The sequence below is a fragment of the Loxodonta africana genome, chromosome 11 (assembly GCF_030014295.1).
Source record: "Loxodonta africana isolate mLoxAfr1 chromosome 11, mLoxAfr1.hap2, whole genome shotgun sequence".
NCBI lineage: Eukaryota > Metazoa > Chordata > Mammalia > Proboscidea > Elephantidae > Loxodonta > Loxodonta africana.
Window position 1 is genome coordinate 93,480,333 of NC_087352.1, and position 23,705 is coordinate 93,504,037.

Genomic DNA, 23,705 nt, shown 5'->3' on the forward strand with positions numbered 1-23,705 from the left:
GTTGTGTTAGGTGCTAGGGATACAGTGGTGAACATCAATATATATCAATGGGTAAATAGAAGAGTCCTGGGTCTTACTGGAGAACAGGGCTACTGGAAAGGCTTTCTTCAGTAAGTTGTGCTAGAGCTGAGAGCTAAAGGATGGAAAGAAGTGAACTAGGTGAAGGTCGTGGGGTGGGGGTGAAATGTCCTTATTTCAGACTGAGAGCCCTGCAAACACCAAGCCTCTGCAACTGAAGTGAGATGCTCCTAAGGAAATGAAGGAAGCAGGGGTAACTGGAGTGCAGAGAGTGAGAGAAGTGGCAGAAGATGAAACCAGAGAGGAGGTGCGGGCCAGACACACAGAGTGTGGACCAATTTGTGTATTTTGATCTTTATTCTAAGAGCACTGTGAAGCTGTTAAGCTTTCATGCAGAGGAGTTACATGACCACGTTTCCCTGTTTTTATCAAGATCACTTTTGCTATGGATGAAAGCCCTGCTTCCAAAATTGTCCATGTCATGATAATAGAGAATGTGTTTGGAAAAACAAGAAGGGTTTTGAGAGCATTTAGATGTGACTTGACGAAAAAAATTGCAGATCTTTATACTACATAATTACAAGTGGAATTAAATAAAAAGCATTAGGATATATATTAAAATTTGCATAAAACTTCCAACACAGTGTTGCAACTGCACCTTTGTAAAATGTACATGCATGACTGCCCTGTTAGAACTGCCATCTGGCAGCTCACTCGGACACCAGTCAAATGGCATGTCAGATGGGAGTCAGCAGAAGCCTATGTGACACAGAGGTTTGTGGCATGTGTTGAGCTATACCCACAGAAGTCTCCATTTGGCTTAGTCCCCAGCCCCTGGGGCCAGACTTGAGCTGTGCACCCTGATTTCTGGGCATCTGTAACCCAGACATGGGCACTGCTGGCGAAGCTCTCAGCTCGAGGCTGAATTAGAGAAAGGCTGGTAGTTGTGCAGGTAGACCAGATCATAGGACATTTTTGTAGTATAGCTAAGGTAGGATAGCAACTTGGGTCAGCATGGTAGAGGTGCAGATGAAGAGAGTGGGGGTAAACTTTATGTAATTATTGACAGCCACTTCCCAGCTGACCAGCTGTATGCTTGGCATTTCAGCCTTCTCCCTGCCACACTACGGGTTATAGCTCCTGGCATCCCCAGCTTCTACCCAAGAGCCAGATGACATGGACAGCGAATACCTGCTGGAGTAAATTTTGACTAATGAGAAACAGGAGCCTGAAAAAGTTGTCAGACAGATTCCTTTCTTGTTTTTTTCTCTTTCATGGACTAACCTGAAGCATGTTTTTTCTCATAGCCTGTATGGAAAAGTCCTGTGAGCTGAGTGAATACATCGGATAAGCCACTGGCTGTGTCTCTGCTCGGCTCATGGTGAAATGGTAGCTAGATGATAAGGTATCACTTTCATTGCTTCACACCTTCCCTACCTCGCTTCACTTTATCTTCACCCTCACTACTCAGGGTGTTGTTCTGTGCCTTTGAGTCAATTCAGACTCCTAGTGACCCTATAGGACAGAGTAGAACTGCCCCATAGGGTTTGCAAAGAGCAGCTGGTGGATTCGAACTGCCAACCTTTTGGTTGGCAGCTGAGGTCTTAACCACTGCACCACCAGGGCTCCAGTGACAACATAGCAGGGTATAAATTTATTGTAAGAATTTTGGATAGCTAACTGTGCACTACCAAAGCTTTTAAAATAGAAAATAAATCTGATCACGCATATGTTTTAGAAAGATAATTTTTGTAGCAGTATGGCAGCTGGAAAGAGTGGAGCCAGGGGAACCAGCTGTGTGACTTATGTTCATGCCTGGTTTTCAAATTGTGTTTTCAGATACACTGTGAGTCCCTTAGAGGTGCCTCATGGGTCACTTCAAAGGACAATGTGGGTAAGTGGGTGGAAATCTGAGCCTCCAATTCAACTTCATCTTGATAAGACCTGCTGTTGTGTAACAACCCAGCAGCACCTGGACCCAAGGTCGGCCACATCTCTAAGAGACTGAGGAAAGACTCTGGAACCAGCAATCATGACATACAGTTTACAGGGAAGATTACTTACAGGACTGTTGTCCAGGGCAGTGACTGGACCAGTTTGGCACTCTGCAGCCGCCTAGCAGGAGACACAAGCTTGTATACCGTTCCTGCTGGGACTCAGGGACTTCATGTCCAGGCCCGAATGTTTTTCTTCTTGTTGCTAAGGCATTCCTCAGCCTTGGCCATCAGCCCAGTCACATCACTCCCGGCCTCGTACCTCAGCCTGAGTCCATCCTGAGTTGATCCCCAGCATGTTTCATCCCCAGCATGCTTCAGGGAGAGCAAAGCTGACTCCACTAGGAAAGTATGCATATAGCTGAATAGCATTACCCTACACCTGCTTATAATTGTTGCTAAATTTTTAAAAGACGTTTTGTAGCTTTAAAATTTGGAAAATTCTTAGGTTACTTAAATAGAAGACTGCATGCATATTATTGGGCAGGTTTGAGAAATAGTTTGAGGTAAATTTAATTGGACTTGCTTGTCAATAACATCTGTGAAGTTAAAAAAAAATGGAGTCAAAGATGGCTGGGTGATCATAGAAGCTGATTGCATTAACCATGATGAGACTCACTACAGCTGGAAGAGATGTACAGGAGATTCTCATGACCTCATCCCTTGAGTGACACACAGGATTTGCCTAAGAGATGATTAGAGACTTGGATCTAATGCTCAGGAGCAAGATCAGTTACAAGTTTGAGAGTCATAAGCATATAGATGGGATTTGAAGCCCAGGAGGTAGATAATGCCACCCAGGGGGAAAGCAGAGACCTGAGGTAACAAACTGAAGACCATGGCCATGAGCATGTCTACCTGCCTATGTGGACTCTTCAGGCTTTGCAGTGTTTTTTATTTGGTTTTTAAATTTATTATCAACTTTTAAAATTCTAGATTTCTGGCTTCCTTTATAAAACCAGAAAAAGAAAACAACTAAACCTGTTGCCATCAAGTCAATCAGACTCATGGCCACTCCGATGTGTGCCAGAGTAGACCTGCTGCAGGGGGTTTTCTTGGCTATAATCTTCACGGAAGCGGATTGCCAGACCTCTCTCCCATGGTGCTGCTGGTTTCGAACAAACAACCTTTAAATTAAAAACTTAGCACAAATCATTTGTGCCACCTAGAGACCTTTGGAAAATCAGAGGGTCTGATTATACTGGGCTACTGGTCCTTCGTGGCAATCGTGGGCCAGAACTGTTGCTGAGTGGCTTCTCCCGCCAACTGGGCACGTGCTCTCAAGATGAGCAACTCCCACCCACCAGGCTGCTATGGCTGCTTTCAGTCTGCCAGTTTCTCCTGGCATTTGAGCTCTCAACCTCTGAGGGAGAAAAATACTGAGAATGGGACCCTGACCACCAATACTGGTTATGTAGTAGAGCCAATGATTGTGGGTTTTTGTTTACTTTTTAAATTTATGACTTTTTTAAAATTGTGGTTAATATATATGTAACAAAACATTCTACATTTCAACAATCTTGTCACATACAGTTGGGTGGCATTAATTGTGTTCATCACATTGTTAAGCCATCACCCTTATCCATTGCCAAATTATACCATTATCCTTAATACAACCTCATTGTCCTCTAAGCACTGAGTCCTCGTTTCCCTTCCCTCCCGCCTGTCCCTGGTAACCACTGATAAACTTTGGTCTTTATATGGGTGCATAGGTATAAGCCCAAGTATTAAACTGAAATTATGTGTTTGGAGTTAGGGAAGGCAATATGGGCTCCTCAGTCCAATGAACCTAGATCATAATTAATGTTTCTCGATCCTACTACTAATACCACCATCATACAAAATGTAATATGTAATGTAATAATAAATTGTTAATATACTGGTAGAATGTAACATATTAGAATATTTTTAATAAGGAAACCCTGGTGGCGTAGTGGTTAAGTGCTACAGCTGCTAACCCAAGGGTTGGCAGTTCAAATCCACCAGGCGCTCCTTGGAAACTCTACGGGGCAGTTCTACTCTGTCCTATAGGGTCGCTATTTGGGTTTTTAAACCTAATATAGTATAATATAATAAAATAAAATGCATGCAAGATTTTAATTTGATAGGACAAGAGTGTAAATGTTAAGAGCATGGACTCTGATATCAGACAGCCTGGGTTCAAATTGCCGTTCTGCTGGTTACCAGCTGTGTGAGCTTGTGCAAATTATTCTGTCTTGTTTTACCTTGGTTTTCTTACTTGTAAGGTGTTAATAGTAGTACCTACTTCATGTTGTTGTTGTTAGCTGCTGTCGAGTTGGCCCCCTGACTTATGGTGATCCCATGCGTAATGGAATGAAATGCTGCCTGGTCCTGGACCATTCCCATGATTGGTTGCAGATTGGACCAGTTAGGATTTTCATTGTCTGATCTTCAAAAATAGTTCAGCAGGACCTTCTTCCTAGTTCTGCTTAGTCTGGAAGCTCCACTGAAACCTATTTGGCATCAGAGCAACATTCAAGCCTCCACTGACAGAAAGGTGGTGTTGTCCATGAAGTACATTGGTCGGGTTTAGAACTTAGGTCTTCTATGTGGAAGACAAGAATTCCACCACTGAACCGCCACTGCCCCCTTCCTACTTCCTAGGCAGTTGTAAAGAGTAAACGTGTTACTACAAGTAAAGTCTGTCGGACATCTTTGGTGCGTAATGAACGGCCAATAAAGGTAATTTGTTGTTACATTACTCAAAGTAGTTTACCCCTTGAAAAACCTGATGAGTCGACTGAGTTTTTGTCGATCCATAACAAAGCAAGCAGGAAATAATGAGAAGTTAGTAGCTGACATTTAGATATAAGGTATTGTTTTTGTAACCATAAATCTTATCTGTACAGGAAGTGGCTGAGTATCTTGAGGGTTAAATGTCTGTTGTTCTGAACATACGGACTTTGTCACGTTTCAGTGTTCTAAGAGGAAGGGTATTTATTTAAGTGCCATTAATGCAGTACCTAAGTATTAGCTATTCTTTAAATTTGTGAAGATTTGTGTTTAATTCAGTATGAAACAATGAATCAGAATTTAGATTTTCAGCTACATCAAGATCTATGGTCAGAAACTCATGGCATTTACAGGAAAAGGAATATTTGCAGAAAGGGTTTCTTCCCGTGTAGGGAATGCTAAGAGATTCAATTAAAAACACATGTAAATTTTCATGCGCCATGTGAATTTGCTATCAAGCTTCATTTAAAAATCAGTCTCAAAATCCCAGAGTTTAATTTTGGGGTCCAAACCTCATGCGTATTTATCTTTAGGAAATTGATAGAGATGTTAGACTTTCACAATGAGATAAATAATTGAGTTGAAAGGAGGCTTGGGATTAAAAATTTAAATAGTTTGCTTAAAAGCATTTGTCCAGATAGTCCTTGAATTTCTTAGAGAGTGGGTTTTGTTGAGATGAAATGAGGAGAATTTGAGAGGCCTTTTGGATACAGTCCACTTTTCAGATGGGTGCATCTATGGCAAGCTTTGAGAAGGATACATTAAATAATGCTTCCCTGACTTTTAATATCTAATAAGAAATGCTTTGGTTTGATGACTTTTCAAATTGGAAGATAAAACAACCATAGAATTTTAGAGCCAGAAGAGCCCATAGAGAGAATTTAGAACAAGACTTCATCTTGTAAAACGGAAACTGAGGCATAATGTTTTGGTTAATGTAAGGAGGGTGATTTATAGGTATCATCAATTAATCATATTTTGGCTTTTCAAAGGAAAGCAAGTTGTAGTGTAGCAAAGAATATAATAGAAGAACAAATGTTATATAAACCAGTCATATATACATGGGCTATTCAGTCTAGTTGTTGGCCTATAGTCTGGCAGAGTGCCTGGTATGTGGTGCGAAGCATTTAAATAGTCAAATAATTTTCACATTTACTAAGCAACCTTTTCCTTTTGCCAATATTATTGAGATAGAGCTGATTGTGGGTGCTTGTGGCTGGATGCATATATCAGCATGTGTATCCTTTCCTCCTTACCCAAGGTTTTCAATACCAACCTTTCAGTTAACAGCCGAGTATGTAACCACTGCACCACTAGTGCTCCTTTCAATAAGAATACATAGGATAAAAGAAAGCTAACAGAGCAGAGCAGAAACAATGGAAAATACGAGTAATAAAACTAAGCAAAGAGTCCTAGTAGAACTGCCCCATAGAGTTTCCAAGGAGCAGCTAGTAGATTCAAACTGCCAATCTTTTGGTTAGCAACCACATGGTTAAAATAAAACTAAAGGCTCGAATAAGAGGAAAAAATAGTCAGAAATTGCCTCCATCCAACAGATGAGGCGGTTAAAGTCCAAGGATGTCAAGAAGTTTGTCAGCCAGTAAGTTGCAGAGTTGGAAATATAAGGCAATTAACCAGACTGTCCACTGAGCTATATGTACCATGATTTTCAAACTTCAAGGTGTTTACATTCCTCCTGAGGACCTTGTTAAAATGTGGTTCTGAGTCCATAGGTCTGAAGTGGGGCAAGCGATTCTCACTTATAACAAGCTTCCAGGTGATACTAATGCTACTGGTCTGGGGAGCATACTCTTAGCAACAAGAGGCTATATTCAATATCATTAATATAGACAATGAGTCCCTAGGTGGCAGAAATAGTTAAGCGTTCAACTACTAACTGAAGAGTTAGTGGTTAAACCCACCCAGAGGTGCCTTAGAAGACAAGCCTGGTGGCCTGCTTCTGAAATGTCACAGCCTTGAAAACTCTATGGAGTGCCATTCTAATCTGCACCACATGGGGTGGCCTAGAGTCAGAATCAACTTTAAGGCAACAGGAGTTTGGTTTTGGAATATGAGCAAAAATAAAACACAGAACAAAACAAAAAGAGCTTGTTGTCTAGGAAGTGATTTACTTTAGAATGCTCAGCTCCAACCCCCAAGGAAATGCAGGGCCTGGCTCAACCTGAGCAAAACTGTGAAGGTTTAATCTCAGTGCCTCAAACGTCACTTTGTGTCTTTCAGCCACTTGTGGCCCAGCATGTTCCTGAAGGGACACATTCTGTTTTTCCTTTCCTCTGTCAACTCCTCCCTTGGGATAAATCAGAAATTATCTCATACTAAGGAGAGTATGCCTGATGCCAACTTAAAATATTTTCCCTGAGAGTTAACACCACTACTACTAAAGGTATTTCAAAGCATAGAAAATGACGGAATACTGCCCAACTCATTCTCTGAAGCCACCATCTCCCTGATACCAAAACCAGGTAAAGACATCACACAAAAAACAAAATTACAGACCTATATCCCACATGAACATAGATGCAAAAATCCTCAACAAAATTCTAGCCAATAGAATTCAACAACATATCAAAAAAATAATCCACCACAACCAAGTGGGATTTATACCAGGTATGCAAGGCTGGTTTAATATCAGAAAAACCATTAATGTAATCCACCATATAAATAAAACAAAAGACAAAAACCACATGATCTTATCAATTGATGCAGAAAAGGCATTTGACAAAGTCCAACACCCATTTATGATAAAAACTCTCACCAAAATGGGAATTAAAGGAAAATTCCTCAACATAATAAAGGGCATCTATACAAAGCCAACATCACTCTAAATGGAGAGAGCCTGAAAGCATTTCCCTTGAGAACGGGAACCAGACAAGGATGCCCTTTATCACCACTCTTACTCAACATTGTGCTAGAGGTCCTAGCCAGAGCAATTAGGCTAGACAAAGAAATAAAGGGCATCCGGATTGGCAAGGAGGAAGTAAAATTATCTATATTTGCAGATGACATGATCTTATACACAGAAAACCCTAAGGAATCCTCCAGAAAACTGCTGAAACTAATAGAAGAGTTTGGCAGAGTCTCAGGTTATAAGATAAACATACAAAAATCACTTGGATTCCTCTACATCAACAAAAAGAACATCGAAGAGGAAATAACCAAATCAATACCATTCACAGTAGCCCCCAAGAAAATAAAATACTTAGGAATAAATCTTACCAAAGATGTAAAAGACCTATACAAAGAAAACCACAAAGTACTACTACAAGAAACTAAAAAGGACATACTTAAGTGGAAAAACATACCTTGCTCATGGATAGGAAGACTTAACATAGTAAAAATGTCTATCCTACCCAAAGCCATCTATACATACAATGCACTTCCGATCCGAATTCCAATGTCATTTTTTAATGTGATGGAGAAACAAATCACCAACTTCATATGGAAGAGAAAGAAGCCTCGGATAAGTAAAGCATTACTGAAAAAGAAGAAGAAAGTGGGAGGCCTCACTCTACCTGATTTCAGAACCTATTATACAGCCACAGTAGTCAAAACAGCCTGGTACTGGTACAACAACAGGCACATAGACCAATGGAACAGAATTGAGAACCCAGATATAAATCCATCCACGTATGAGCAGCTGATATTTGACAAAGGCCCAGTGTCAGTTAATTGGGGAAAAGATAGTCTTTTTAACAAAAGGTGCTGGCATAATTGGATATCCATTTGCAAAAAAATGAAACAGGACCCATACCTCACACCATGCACAAAAACTAACTCCAAGTGGATCAAAGACCTAAACATAAAGATTAAAACGATAAAGATCATGGAAGAAAAAATAGGGACAACTTTAGGAGCCCTAATACAAGGCATAAACAGAATACAAAACATTACCAAAAATGACGAAGAGAAACCAGATAACTGGGAGCTCCTAAAAATCAAACACCTATGCTCATCTAAAGACTTCACCAAAAGAGTAAAAGACCACCTACAGACTGGGAAAGAATTTTCAGCTATGACATCTCTGACCAGCGCCTGATCTCTAAAATCTATATGATTCTGTTAAAACTCAACCACAAAAAGACAAACAACCCAATCAAGAAGTGGGCAAAGGATAAGAACACACACTTCACTAAAGAAGATATTCAGGCAGCTAACAGATACATGAGAAAATGCTCTCGATCATTAGCCATTAGAGAAATGCAAATTAAAACTACGATGAGATTCCATCTCACTCCAACAAGGCTGGCATTAATCCAAAACACACAAAATAATAAATGTTGGAGAGGCTGCGGAGAGATTGGAACTCATACACTGCTGGTGGGAATGTAAAATGGTACAACCACTTTGGAAATCTATCTGGCAATTTCTTAAAAAGTTAGAAATAGAACTACCATACAACCCAGAAATCCCACTCCTTGGAATATACCCTAGAGAAATAAGAGCCTTCACACGAACAGATATATGCACACCCATGCTTATTGCAGCTCTGTTTACAATAGTAAAAAGCTGGAAGCAACCAAGGTGTCCATCAACGGATGAATGGTTAAATAAATTGTGGTATATTCACACAATGGAATACTACGCATCGATAAAGAACAGAGACGAATCTGTGAAACATTTCATAACATGGAGGAACCTGGGAAGGCATTATGCTGAGCGAAATTAGTCAGAGGCAAAAGGACAAACATTGTATAAGACCACTATTATAAGATCTGGAGAAATAGTATAAACTGAGAAGAACACATACTTTTGTGGTTATGAGGGGAGGAGGGAGGGAGGGTGGGAGAGGGTTATTTACTGATTAGTTAGTAGATAAGAACTGCTTTAGGTGAAGGGAAGGACAATACTCAATACACGGAAGGTCAGCTCAACTGGACTGGACCAAAAGCAAAGAAGTTTCCAGGATAAACTGAATGCTTTGAAGGTCAGCGGAGCAAGGGCGGGGGTTTGGAGACTATGGCTTAAGGGGACTTCTAAGTCAATTGGCAAAATAATTCTATTATGAAAACATTCTGCATCCCACTTTGAAATGTGGCATCTGGGGTCTTAAATGCTAACAAGCGGCCATCTAAGATGCATCAATTGGTCTCAACCCACCTGGATCAAAGGAGAATGAAGAACACCAAGGTCGCACAATAACTATGAGCCCAAGAGACAGAAAGGGCCACAGGAACCAGAGACTTACATCATTCTGAGACCAGAAGAACTAGATGGTGCCTGGCCACAACCAATGACTGCCCTGACAGGGAGCACAACAGAGAACCCCTGAGGGAGCAGGAGATCAGTGGGATGCAGACCCCAAATTCGCATAAAAAGACCAGACTTAATGGTCTGACTGAGACTAGAGGAATCCCGGCGGTCATGGTCCCCAAACCTTCTGTTGGCCCAGGACAGGAACCATTCCCGAAGACAACTCATCAGACATGGAAAGGACTGGACAATGGGTAGGAGAGAGATGCGGATGAAGAGTGAGCTACTTGTATCAGGTGGACACTTGAGACTGTGTTGGCATCTTCTGTCTGGAGGGGAGATGGGAGGGTAGAGAGGGTTAGAAACTGGCAAAATTGTCATGAAAGGAGAGACTGGAAGGGCTGACTCATTAGGGGGAGAGTAAGTGGGAGTATGGAGTAAGGTGTATATAAGTGTATATGTGACAGACTGACTTGATTTGTAAACGTTCACTTAAGGCTCAATAAAAATTATTAAAACAAAACAAAACAAAAAAAATATTTTCCCTGGGGTATTTGAATTTTGTCAGTATACAAAGAACCCTAGTTGTAAGATACGGGGTCTCAGCCGCTGGGTGGGGAATGTTCGTTCTGGGGCAGTGTCAACCAGGAAGTCCTTCCACACTAAACAACAACAACAAAAAAACCTGTGCCATTCAGTTGATTCTGACTCACAGTGACCCTATAAGACAGTAGAACTGCCCCATGTGATTTCCAAGGAGTGGCTGGTGGATTCAAACTGCCAATGTTTCGGTTAGCAGTCGATCTCTTAACCACTGTGCCACTAGGGCCCCCCTTCCATACTTGGGTTGCCTTATTCAGCTACACTGAGCTTACCCTACAAGTTTGGTCCCCAGTTTTCTCTTTCACTCCTCTGCCATCTGCCCTTCCACATTAAAGTGTAGGTTAGAAATCTCAGCACTTTTTGGACTTTTGAATGACTAGATTAATCATGTTCTTTTTTCTATAGCTGACTTACTGAGATGTAAGAAATATCTTTTGGGTTGTCCTCCCTTGGAAACCAAGCTCATGAGAGTCTCAAACAAAGAGGAAGGGCTGAACTAATTTAAAATATGGATAAGGGGGAAAAAAAAAAACAGCAAGTCCAAGTGCCTCAGCAAAGAGTCTTAAGTCAAACGATGAATTTGGAGCCAAACCAACACTCAAAACAGAAGGCCCCCAATAAGGAGTCATTAATGAAATGAATGAGAACAAATGATTCTGTGACTGAGGGGAAAGGGAGTAAGGTGTAGAGATTCCATTTGTTTTATTTGATACCATCACAAATGTAGAAAAAGGAGATTTCAGTAGCAGACTGTAGAACTAAGAGAAGGAAATAAGGGAGGCGGGAGAATATTTCTCAATATTCTCCTCTTGTCTTGAGGCACCTGTCGTTTCCTAACCTTTCTTCCCTTTTCTGCGTCATTATTCTAGGACTAGCTTTATATTCCTGTATATATGTCTCTGAAGCATTTCTTTCTTCATGTGTACTTAGGAGTCTATATATTCCACTGGTGACTAAACAGCCTAATCTTTTTTTTTTCTTTTTTTATTGTGCTTTTAGTGAAAGTTTACAATTCAAGTCACTTTCTCATACAAAAACTTATACACGCATTGTTATGTGACCCCAGTTGCTCTCCCTATAATGTGACAGAACAATTCTCCTCTCCACCAAATATTTCCTGTGTCCATTCAACTAGCTCCTGTCCCCCTCTGCCTTCTCAACTCACCTCCAGACAGGAGCTGCCCACATAGCCTCCTGAGTCTACTTGAGCTAAGAAGCTCATTCCTCACCAGTATCATTTTATGTCTTACAGTCCAGTCTAATCTTTGTCTGAAGAGTTGGCTTCAGGACTGGTTTTAGTTTTGGGCTAACAGATAGTCCAGGGACCATGTTTTCTGGGGTCCCTCCAGTCTCAGTCAGATCATTAAGTCTGCTCTTTTTACTAGAATTTGAATTCTGCGTCCCACTTTTCTCCTGCTCCATCAGGGATTCTCTGCTGTGTTCCTCGTCAGGGCAGTCATTGGTGGTAGCTGGGCACCATCTAGTCCTTCTGGCCTCAGGCTGATGGAGTCTCTGGTTTATGTGGCCCTTTCTATCTCTTGGGCTCACATTTCCCTTGTGTCTTTGGTGTTCTTTATTCTCCTTTCCCCTTAGGGGGTGAGAACAATTGATGCATCTTAGATGGCCTCTTGCTAGCTTTAAGATCCCAGACGCCACTCACCAAGGTGGGATGAAGAATGTTTTCTTAATACACTTTGTCATAACATTTGAACTAGATGTCCCCTGAAACCATGGTCCCCAGACCTACACCCCTGCTACTCTGTCCCTCGAAGCGTTTGGATCTATTCAGGAAACTTCTTAGCTTTTGATTTAGTCGAGTTGTGCTGATGTCCACTGTATTGTGTGTTGTCCTTCCCCTCACCTAAAATAATTCTTGTCTACTATCTAACTGGTGAATACCCCTCTCCCTCCATCCCCACTCTCATAACCATCAAAGAATGTTTTCTTCTGTGTTTAAATCTTTTCTTGAATTATTATAATAGTGGTCTCATACAATGTTTGTCCTTTTGCAACTAATTTCACCCTGCATAATGCTTTCCAGATTCCTCCATGTTATGAGATGTTTCAGGGATTCATCATTGTTCTTTATCGTTGCATAGTATTGCATTGTGTGAATATACCATCATTTGTTTTTCCATTCATCCATTGTTGGGCACCTTGGTTGTTTCCATCCTTTTGCTATTGTAAGCAGTGCTGCAGTGAACATGGGTGTGCATTTATCTATTCATGGGGAGGGTCTTATTTCTCTAGGATATATTCCAAGGAATGGGATTTCTGGTTTTATTTCTAGCTTTTTAAGGAAGTGTCAAATCGATTTCCAAAGTGGCTGTACAATTTTACATTCCTACCAGCAGTGTATAAGTGTTCCAGTCTCTCCACAACCTCTCCAGCCATTTATTATTTTGTGTTTTTTGAATTCATGCTAGCCTTGTTGGGGTGAGATGGTATTTCATTGTAGATTTGATGTGCATTCCTCTAATGGCTAATGATCTTGAGCATTTCCTCATGTATCTGTTAGCGGCCTGTTCACATCCTTCGCCCACTTTTTAATTGGGTTATTCACTTTTCTTGTTGAGGTTTTACAGTATCTTGTAGATTTTAAAAATTAGATGCATATCGGATTTGTCATAGCCAAAAAATTTTTCCCAGTCTATAGGTTGTCTTTTTACTCCTTTGGTGATTTGGTGGATTGGGATTGCATTGTGTCTATAGACTGTTTTGGGTAAAATAGACATTTTTGCAATATTGAGTCTTCCTATCCATGAGCAAGGTACGTTTTTCCACTTATGTAGGTCTCTTTTGGTTTCTTGCAGTGGTGTCTTGTAGTTTTCTTTGTATAGGTCTTCTATACTATTTTATCTTCTTAGGGGAGCTATTGGGAGCTATTGTAAATGGTATTGATTTGGTGATTTCCTCTTCCATATTCTCTTTGTTGGTGTAGAGGAATCCAACTGATTTTTGTATGTTTATCTTGTATCCTGATACTCTGATGAGCTCTTCTATTAGTTCCAGTAGTTTTCTTGAGGATTCTTTAGGGTTTTCTGTGTATAAGAGCATGTCATCTGCAAATAGAGTTGCTTTTACTTCTTTCTTACCAATTTGGATGCCCTTTATTTCTTTTTCTGGCCTAATTGCTCTGGCTAGGACCTCCAGCACAATGTTGAATAAGAGTGGTGATAAAGGGCGTCATTGTCTGGTTTCCATTCTCTAGGGGAATACTTTCAGACTCTCTCCATTTAGAATGGTGTTGGCTGTTGGCTTTGTATAAATGCCCTTTATTATGTCGAGCAATTTTCCTTCTATTCCTATGTTGCTGAGAGTTTTTATCATGAACGGGTGTTGGACTTTGTCAAATGCCTTTTGTGCATCAATTGATAAGATCATGTGGTTCTTGTCTTTTTTTTTTATTTATGTGATGGATTGCATTGATTGTTTTTCTAAAGTTGAATCATCCCTGCATACCTGGTATGAATCCCACTTGGTCATGGTGAATTATTTTTTTGATATGTTGTTGAATTCTATTGGCTAGAATGTTGTTGAGGATTTTTGCGTCTAAGGTCGTGAGAGATGTTAGTCTGCAATTTTCTTTTTTTGTGGTGTCTTTACCTGGTTTTGGTATCAGGGTTATGCTGGCTTCATAGAATGAGTTTGGGAGTATTCCATCCTTTTCTATGCTCTGAAGAGCAGTAGTGGTGTTAACTCCTCTGAAGGTTTAGTAGAATTCTCCAGTGAAGCGGTCAGGGCCAGGGTTTCTTTTTGTTGTTGGGAGTTTTTTAATTACCTTTTTAATCTCTTCTTTTGTTGTAGGTTTATTTGGTTGTTCTTACTCTGTGTTAGTTTAGGTAGGTAATGTGTTTCTAGAGATTTGTCCATTTCCTCTAGGTTTTCAAATTTGTTAGACTACAATTTTTTTATAGTATTCTGATATGATTCTCTTAATTTCTGTTGGGTCTGTCGTGATATCACCCATCTCATTTCCTATTCAGGTTATTTGCTTCCTCTCCTGTTTTTCTATTGTCAGTTTGACCAATGGTTTATCGATTTTATTGATCTTTTCAAAGAACCAGATTTTGGTCTTATTAACTCTTTCGATAGTTTTTCTGTTCTCTATTTCATTTAATTCTGCTGTACTTTTTATAATTTGCTTTCTTCTGGTGCCTGAGGGCTTCTTTTGCTTTTTTCTTTATATTTGTTTGAGTTGTAGGGTTAACGTTTTCATTTTGGCCATTTTTTTTGGATGTGTTCATTTATTGCTATAAATTGACCTCTGAGCACTGCTTTTACTATGTCCCAAAAGTTCTGGTAGGATGTGTTTTCAGTCTCATTTGATTCTATGAATTTCTTTATTCTGTCTTTAATTTCTTCTATAACCCAATAGTTTTTTTAGTAAAGTGTTGTTCAGTTTCATAGCTCATATGGGGTCACTATGAGCCGGAATCACCTCAATGGTACTGTGTTTCGTTGGGTTTTGTTCAGTTTCCATGTGTTTGATTTTTTTTTTACTTGCTTTTTCTGTTATTGATTTCTGCCTTTATGGTCAGAAAAGATGCTTTGTGATATTTTGATTCTTTGGATTCTGTTAAGGCTTGCTTTACGGTCTAATATGTGGTCTATTCTAGAAAATGTTCCATGTGTGCTGGAAAAGAAAGTATACTTGGCTGCTTTTGGGTGGAGTGTTCTGTATATGTCTATGAGGTCAAGTTGGTTGATTGTGGCATTTAGATCTTCCATGTCTTCATTGAGCTTCTTTCTGGATGTCTGTCCTTCACTGAAAGTGGTGTGTTAGTCTCCTATTATTATTGTGGGGCTGTCTATCTCTCTTTTCAGTGCTGTTAAGAGTTTGTTTTATATATTTTGGAGCCCTGTCTTGGGTGCATAAGTATTTATTATGGTTATTTCCTCCTGGCATATTGACCCTGTAATCATTATATACTTTCCTTCCTTATCCTTTGTAGTGGATTTTACTTTAAAGCCTATTTTGTAAGAAATTAGTATTGCTGCTCCTGTTCTTTTTTGATTGTTGTTTGCTTGATATATATTTTTTTCCATCTTTGAGTTTTAGTTTTTTTGTGCCTTTAAGTCTAATGCGTGTCTCTTGTAGGCAGCATATAGACGGATCATGATTTTTTATCCATCCTGCCACTCTCTCTCTTTATTGGTGCATTTAGTCTATTTACCTTCAGCATAATTATTATAGGTATGAGTTTAGTGCTGTTAGTTTGATGTCTTTTTTATGTTGTTGACAGTTTCTTTGTTCCACTTAATTTTCTGTGCTGAATCATTTTTCTTTGTATATTTCCTTTTCCTCTTTTTCATTGTTGTTAATATTGTATTTGCTGAGTGTTTATGTTTTTCTCGTATTTATTTTGATGTGTAGGATTGTTAGTATCCTTTGTGATTACCTTAACATTTACCCTTATTTTTCTAAGTTTAAACCAATCTTTTATTTCTTTATGTCACCTTGACTTTCTCTCCATATGGAAGATCCATGACTACATTTTTTAGTCCCTCTTTTTTGTTTTAATGTTGTTATCTTTTTCATAATGATGTCTCTATTTCCCTGTTTTCTGCATTTTAGGTTTCATTTATTTTAGCGATTTCCCTATCTGGGTTGATATTCTGTCCTCTGTCCTGTGCTCTAGTTTTGGGTTGTTATGTGGTGTTATTGACTTTCTAACTGGAGGACTCCCTTTAGTATTTCTTGTACTTTTGATTTGGTTTTTGCAAATTCCTTAAACTTATGTTTATCTGGAAATGTCCTTATTTCGCCATTATATTTGAAAGACAGTTTTTCTGGATGTATAATTCTTGGCTGGCATTTGTTTTTTCCTTGAAGGCTTTATATATCTCATCCCATTGCCTTCTTCCTGCATGGTTTCCACTGAGTAGTCCGAACTTAGTCTTATTGACTCTCTTTTGTAAGTGACTTTTCGTTTATCCCTAGCTGCTCTTAAAATTCTTTATTTTTGGTTTTGGCAAGTTTGATTATAACATATCTTGGTGACTTTCTTCTGGGATCTGGGGTTTGATGCGCATCTTGGATAAATATTATCATGAGTTGAATCATGTCCCCCCAAAAATGTGTGTATCAGTTGGGCTGGGCCATGATTCCCAGTATTGTGTGATTTTCCTATATGTTATAAATTCTGCCTCTAGATGTTAATGAGGGGGATGGGCAATAGTTGTGTTAGTGATGCAGGACTCAACCTACAGGATTGGATTGTGTCTTGAGGTAATCTCTTGATATATAAAAGAAAGAAGCAAGCAGATAGACAGGGGGACCTCATGCCACCAAGAAAGCAGCACTGGGAGCAGAGTGCGTCCTTTGGACATAGGGTCCCTGCACTTGAGAAGCCCCTTGACCAGAGAAAGACCTTCCTCCAGAGCCGACAGAGAGAGAAAGCCTTCCCCTGGAGCTGATGCCCTGAATTTGGACTTGTAACCTATGAGACTGTGAGAGAATAAATTTCTCTTTGTTAATGCCATCTACTTGCGGTATTTCTTTTATAGCAGCACTAGACGACTAAGGCAGATATCTTCTCATCTTTCACAATATCAGGGAAGTTTTCTGCCAACAGATCTTCACCAATTCTTTCCATATTTTCTGTTATCCGCCCCTGTTCTTTACTCCAATCACTCATAGGGTATTCTCTTGATAGAGTCCCACATAATTTTTAGAGTCTCTTCACGTTTTAAAAGCTTTTTTATCTGATTTTTCCTCAGATATGTTGGTGTCACATGCTTTATCTTCAATCTCACTAATTCTGACTTCCATTGCCTCAATTCTTCTCTTATGACTTTCTACTGAATTGTCTAATTCTGAAATTTTATTGTTAATCTTCTGAATTTCTATTTTCTGTCTCTCTATGGATTCTTGCAGCCTATTAAATTTGTCATTATGCACTTTTCTAATCTGCTTAAGTTCCTCTAATGCTTTGTCTGCTGCTCGGTTTGTTTTGCATTTTGCCTGATCTCCTTCCTGATCTGTTGAGAAGTTCTGTATATTAATCTTTTGTGTTCTACCTCTGGTAATTCCAGGAATTTTTCTTCATCCAGAAGATTTCTTGATTCTTTGTTTTGGGAGCTTGCTGAAGCAATTGTGGTCTGCCTCTTTATGTGGCTTGATATTGACTGTTGTTTCCGAACCATCCATAAGTTATTGTATTTATTTATTTTATGTTTGCTTACTGTGTCCTACCTCTTATTCTGTTTTGTTTTGATATGCCCAAATAAGCTGCTTGAGTGGACTAGTTTGATTATTGGTGTCTTTGAAGCACTAAGGTCCTGTCATCAGGTGGTTAGAGCTGTTACTAGGTATGTAGCCCAGGAGTCCATTCACTTTGCTTGTATGGATTCAGCTCATGTATCCAGGTAGTCAGTTACCAATGTGTGGTGCAGGCTGTCACCTACAGTCCCAGACAAGCAGGGGTGACTGGTGTAGGCACAGGTATCTGGCTGTAGTAGGGGGTGATGTGCTGAGCAAGGCAGAGGACTGACAACTGCCCCGACTCTCTGTGATGAAAGTGTGTCCCTGTTCCCTAGTGTGCATAGGGGGGTGGGTTTTGCAGCCAGACTATGGGCACCCACTGCTGTTGATTGTAAAGACTGGGAGGCACCACTTTATTCTTGGACCCCTGTTGTGGGTGGCTAAGTGTCGTGGGTGGAACCACCAGCCCTTATGCCCATGACGTGAGTAGGTGAGGACCCTGCTAAATAGGCAGTGTGGTGTCAAACGTCATGAACTTGCCTCTCCACCATGTAGCTGAAACAGTTGAAGTTAGACTTCAGATATATTTTCTCTTGTACTGTGCTAATGAGAGCCTTATGCTGTTGAAATGGGCCCACACAGGCCTATGCAGTTGTAAGAGGTGTGGACCCTTCATGCCTGTGCCTAGTCAAAGGAGCTGTTTCTGGCCTGAGTTCCCACCTTAGGGGAGCTGGCAGATTATTTTTTCTCTGTTAATTTGTTTCCTCTCTGAGGCTTAGAGAATGGCTGAGAACAAGAGCAGGGTCCTTCTTCTAGCCCAGGGGATGCAACTGGCTGGTACCCAGTGCAGAGCAGACAAGAAGCAGGTAAGTGGAAGAGAGGTTTTTCCCAAAGGGGTATTTTTGGATCCTTGAGGTCCTTTAAACACAGGTACTTATCTTTGGCCAGTTGAGGGCCACTTGTTGCTTGTTCTGGAGGGTTGAGCAGACTCTCTGCTGCTCATTCTCTCCTGATGTGGAAAACACATCCTGAATGCTACTGCTTGCCTCACTGCCCTCACGCCAGCAGAATTGGCCTGTGGAGTGCCAGCTCCGGCTGGGTCAGGTCTGGCAGCTCCTTGCTGCTTCTGAAATATTTCTCCCTCCCCCTGCCACTCAGTCCGATTCCTCAACTTTGATTTGATGTTCCGGGCTCCTAGCTTATCATACATAATCGAGTCTCTTGTTTTTTCAGGTCTTTGTTGTAAAAGGGACCACAGGAAGCATCTGATTACTCTGCCATCTTAGCCCTGCCTCCCCAATTTAGATACATTTTGTTTCTTTTTCTCACCTAATTGCTCTGTCTAGAACTTCCAGTGCAATATTGAACAGCAGTGGTGAGAGCAGGCATCCTTGTCTTTGTCCCTGATCTTAAGGGGGAAGTTCTCAATCTTTTGCCATTAAGCATGCTGTTAGCTGTGAGTTTTTCGTAAATTCCTTTTTATCATGCTGAGAATTTCCCTTCTATTCCTCAATTGGTTGAGTATTTTTATCAAGGAAGGATGTTGAATTTTGTCAAATGCCTTTTCTGCATTGAGATGATCATGTGGTTCTTTCCTTTGTTCTATTAATGTGGTGTATTATACAGATTGATTTTCTTATGGTGAACCACTCGAATTTCTATTTTTTTATTCCACTTGATCATAGTGTATTATCGTTTTAGTATGGTTTTAGATTTAGATTGCTAGTACTTTGTTGATAGTTTTTGTAGTTATATTCATAAGGGATATTGGTCTGTACTTTTTTGTGTTGTCTTTGTCTGGTTTTGGTACCAGGGTAATTCTTGCTTCGCAGAATGAGTTAGGAGACGTTCTCTTCTTTTTTTTGGAATAGTTTGAGCAGATTGATGTCAATTCCTTTTTAGATGTTTGGTAGAATTTCCCAGTGCAGTCATGTGGTCCTAGGCTTTTCTTTGTTGGGAAGTTTTTGATCACCGATTCAATCTCTTCTCATGTCCTGGATCTGTTGATATTTTCTGTTTCTTCTTGTATCAATTTATGTTAGTTTATGTGTTTCTAGGAATTTATCCATTTCATCTAAGTTAACTGATTTGTTGGTGTAAATTATTCATAATATTCTCTTATACTTATTTTTATTTGTATAAGGGTTGGTAGTAATGTTCACACTTTCATTCCTTGTTTTAGATATTTATATTTTCTTTCTTCTTTGCATTATAGCTAAAAATTTATCAATTTTATTGATCTTTTTCAAAGAACCAACTTCTGGATTTGTTAATTCTCTCTATTATTTTTTAATTCCCTATTTCATTTGTCTTTGCTATGATCTTTGTTATTTACTTCCTCTAGTAACTTTTGTCTTAGCTTGCTTTTCTTTCGTAATTCCTCAAGGTGTAAAACTAAGTTATATTGATTTGAGGTCTTCCTCCTTTTTAATGTAAGTATTAACAGCTATAAATTTTCCTCTAAGCATTGACTTCACTGCATCCCATAAGTTTTGGTATGTTTTGCTTTCATTTTCATTCATTCATTTGGTAAGTATTTTCTAATTTCCCTTTTAGTTTATTCTGTGACTCATAGTGTGTTGTTTAATTTCCCCATATTTGTGGAATTTCCAGTTTTTGTTCCATTATTGATTTCTAGTTTCATTCTATTGTGGTAAGAGAAGATATTTTGTATGATTTCAAGCTTTTAAAATTTATTGAGACAATTTTTGTGACCTAACCTATAGTCTATGTGCACTGGAGAAGAACGTGTACCATGCTGATATTGGGTGGGGGTATTCTATGTATGTTTCTTAAGTTTAGTTGGTTTATAATGTTGTTAAAATCCTCTGCGTCTATAATGATCTTCTGAAAACATGTTCTATCCATTATTGAAAGTGGTATACTAAAATCTTCAATTATGATTGTTAACATTGTTATTAGTTTCTGTGGAGTTGCATCCAACCCATGACCACCTTACTTATAATAGAACAAAATGTTGCCCTGTTGTGTGCCATCTCCATGATCGTTGATCTATTTAAGCCCTTTGTTGAGGATACTGTGTCGATCCATCTCATTAAGAGTTTTCCTCCTTTTTTACTACCCCTTATTGGTGTTTTGACCAAACTATTATTATAGAACTATTTCTTTCAATTCTGTCAGTGTTTGCTTCATATGTTTTGGGACTTTGACATTAGGTGCATACATGTTTATAATTGTTTTTTCCTCCTTATGAATTGATCATTTTATCATTATATGATACCCTCCTTTGTCTCTTGCAAGAAATTTTAATTTAAATCATAGTTTGTTTGATATTAATATAGCCACTCCAACTCTCAGTTGGTTACTATTTCAGGGAATATTTTCTTCCATCCTTTCACTTTCAATCCAGTTGTGTCTCTAAGTCTAAAGTGTGTCTCTTGTAGACAGCATATTGATGGATCATGTTTTTTTAAATCCATTCTGACAATCTCTGCTTTTCATTGTATGGTATAATTTCATTTACATTTACAGTAATTACAAGGTCCAAAACTGTCACGATCATCTCTACCCTTCTCTTAAGGCACCACTAGACCAACTTATCTGTGAAAACTGTGCAGCCCAAAATATTGGAGGATGAGATCCTCACTACCCACCCTGCCACTCTAGAAACAAGAAGTCTTGTCATGACCACCATGGAGGCACTGAGAAATTGTTACCTAGAAAGATCAGCAGCCTTTGCCTTCGTCTGCCACATACCTGTTTAGTTTAAGTCTCTGATCAAGTTCCAAAATTCTAAAATAGTTGGTTACAATTGCTCTTTCAAGTTCAACTATTGTTTAGGGACCAACCTCTAGAGCTTCCTCCTTCACCATTTTGTGTGACATTCCTCCTGAGCAGTACATTTTTATGTCCGTCACAGTTCATCTTTTATACCATACACATCTACTTCTCTACTCGGGTTCAGGGAGCAGTTCCTTTGTGGTCTTCTTCTGAAAGGTAACTTAGAAGAGGGTGGTTAGTGGGAAAAACTTCAGCCTCTGTTATTTTCAGGGTCTCAACTGTTACTCATCCTTGGTGGGTTTTTTGCTTTGTTTTTGTTTTTTGCTGTCCATTCTAAATTCCTCTCATTCTCAGTTGTCACCTTAATGGGTCTTGGTGACTTCTTGGCGGTGTGATGAAATATTTTTTCCTGAGAGGTCTAATCTTTTGGCACTCATGTGCTTCTTAAACTGAGGCTGCCCCATGTGTCCACTGACAGTTACAATAGGACAGGGGAGTACCAAAAGGAGCCCAAGAGGATCACCTGGTCTTTATACATATTCCTTCCTGCCCATTGTATAAAAACAGCCCAAACTCCTACACCTTGTTAGGATCAATTACCTATGCCAGAATGGTGACTCCTCTTCTTGTCTATTTGTCCATGGATAAGAGAAGTCCAAAGTGCCCTGGTGGTGGCCTTAACTTCCCGTGTTCTCTGGAAAGAATTCTCACCCTTTGAGGACCAGGACCTTCAACCATGCAGAGTTGCAAGGATGAAAAACACAATATCCCTGTTGAGTCACTGAGAAGATGGTAAGTGGGGGCAGTTCATCTTCTACCCCTTGCTTCCCAGACTAATATATTTTTCCTATTGGGCCACAGTGCTATACAGAGGTCTCTGATTAAATGAATATACTGTATCATGAAAGATAATAACCCATTGGTTCAGAGTGTTGTTTTTGAGCTGGCACTTCATTTGTACCTTTAAAAAGTCATTTCGGCATTCTACAAGTTTAGCTGCTTCAGAATGATATGGTATGCAACAGAAGTGGTGGATCCAATGGCATCGGCCCACTCCCTCAACTCTTTTGCTACCAGTGAGTCCCCTAGTTGAATGATATGTGTGTGGGATTCCACACCTGTAGATCAGGCATTCCCTAAGCCCCAGAGAATTGTGCTAGTGGAGTCTTTGCATACTGGGAAAACAAAACCAAGCCCATTGCCATCAAGTTGATTCCAATTCATGGCAACTCCATGTGTTACAGAATAGATCTGAGATCCATAGGGTTTTCTTGGCTGTAATCTTTAAGGAAGTAGATTGCCAGGCCTTTCTTCTGTGGTGTTGCTGGATAGGTTCAAACCACCAACCTTTTGGTTAGTAGTCAAGAGTAAATCATTTGCTTCACCCAGGGATCTCTGCATACCAGGAAGATAAATATATTGCCAGAATGTGTATCTATCTCTGTGAGGATGAACTTCTGGCCTTTCCAGGATAGAAAGGACCTCATGCAGTCAACTTGAAGTCAAGAGCCTAGTTACTCTTTTCAAGGAAAAGTACCATATCAGGGCTGAGCATAGTTTGTGCTACTGACAGATTGGAACTTCAGAGGCAACAGTCACTAAATTGGCCTATGTATGTAGAAATTCATGCTTTGGGTCCATCTCTACCACTGTGGCCACTCCATTCATGTGTCCATCATGATAACGGCAAAGTCTAGCTAATGTCAACTGGCTGAGTCATTTTTTTTCATACTTGGTTGTTTGGTGCCTCTTTCTGATGATGAAAGGTATCTGCGAGCATCAGTATTGATTCAGATCCTATGTCCAATAGTCTTCAAAATGTCTGAGTATTTCCCTTTCTTCAGTATAGTCACCAAAATAATGGACACAGGTCCCTTCAGAAAAAAAAAAAAAAATATATATATATATATATGTACACACAGGTTTGCAGATTCATACATCCTGGGCCTGTGGCTACCCCTTCAGTCAGTGAATTCTGGATCTGAAAACTGGCTCATCTGGGAACTGAACAAGGGATTGTGACATTTTATTGGGGCAATCACCCTCAGCTTCTTGCTCCTCGATTTTTGTTTTTTTTTCTGGTTGAAGATGTTAAGCAGCATCCTTGCTGGCTATCCTGTAGTTTGCCTCTAGGGATGCCGTGCTCTATTAAGCATCCCCATAGCTCTGTGTGAGTC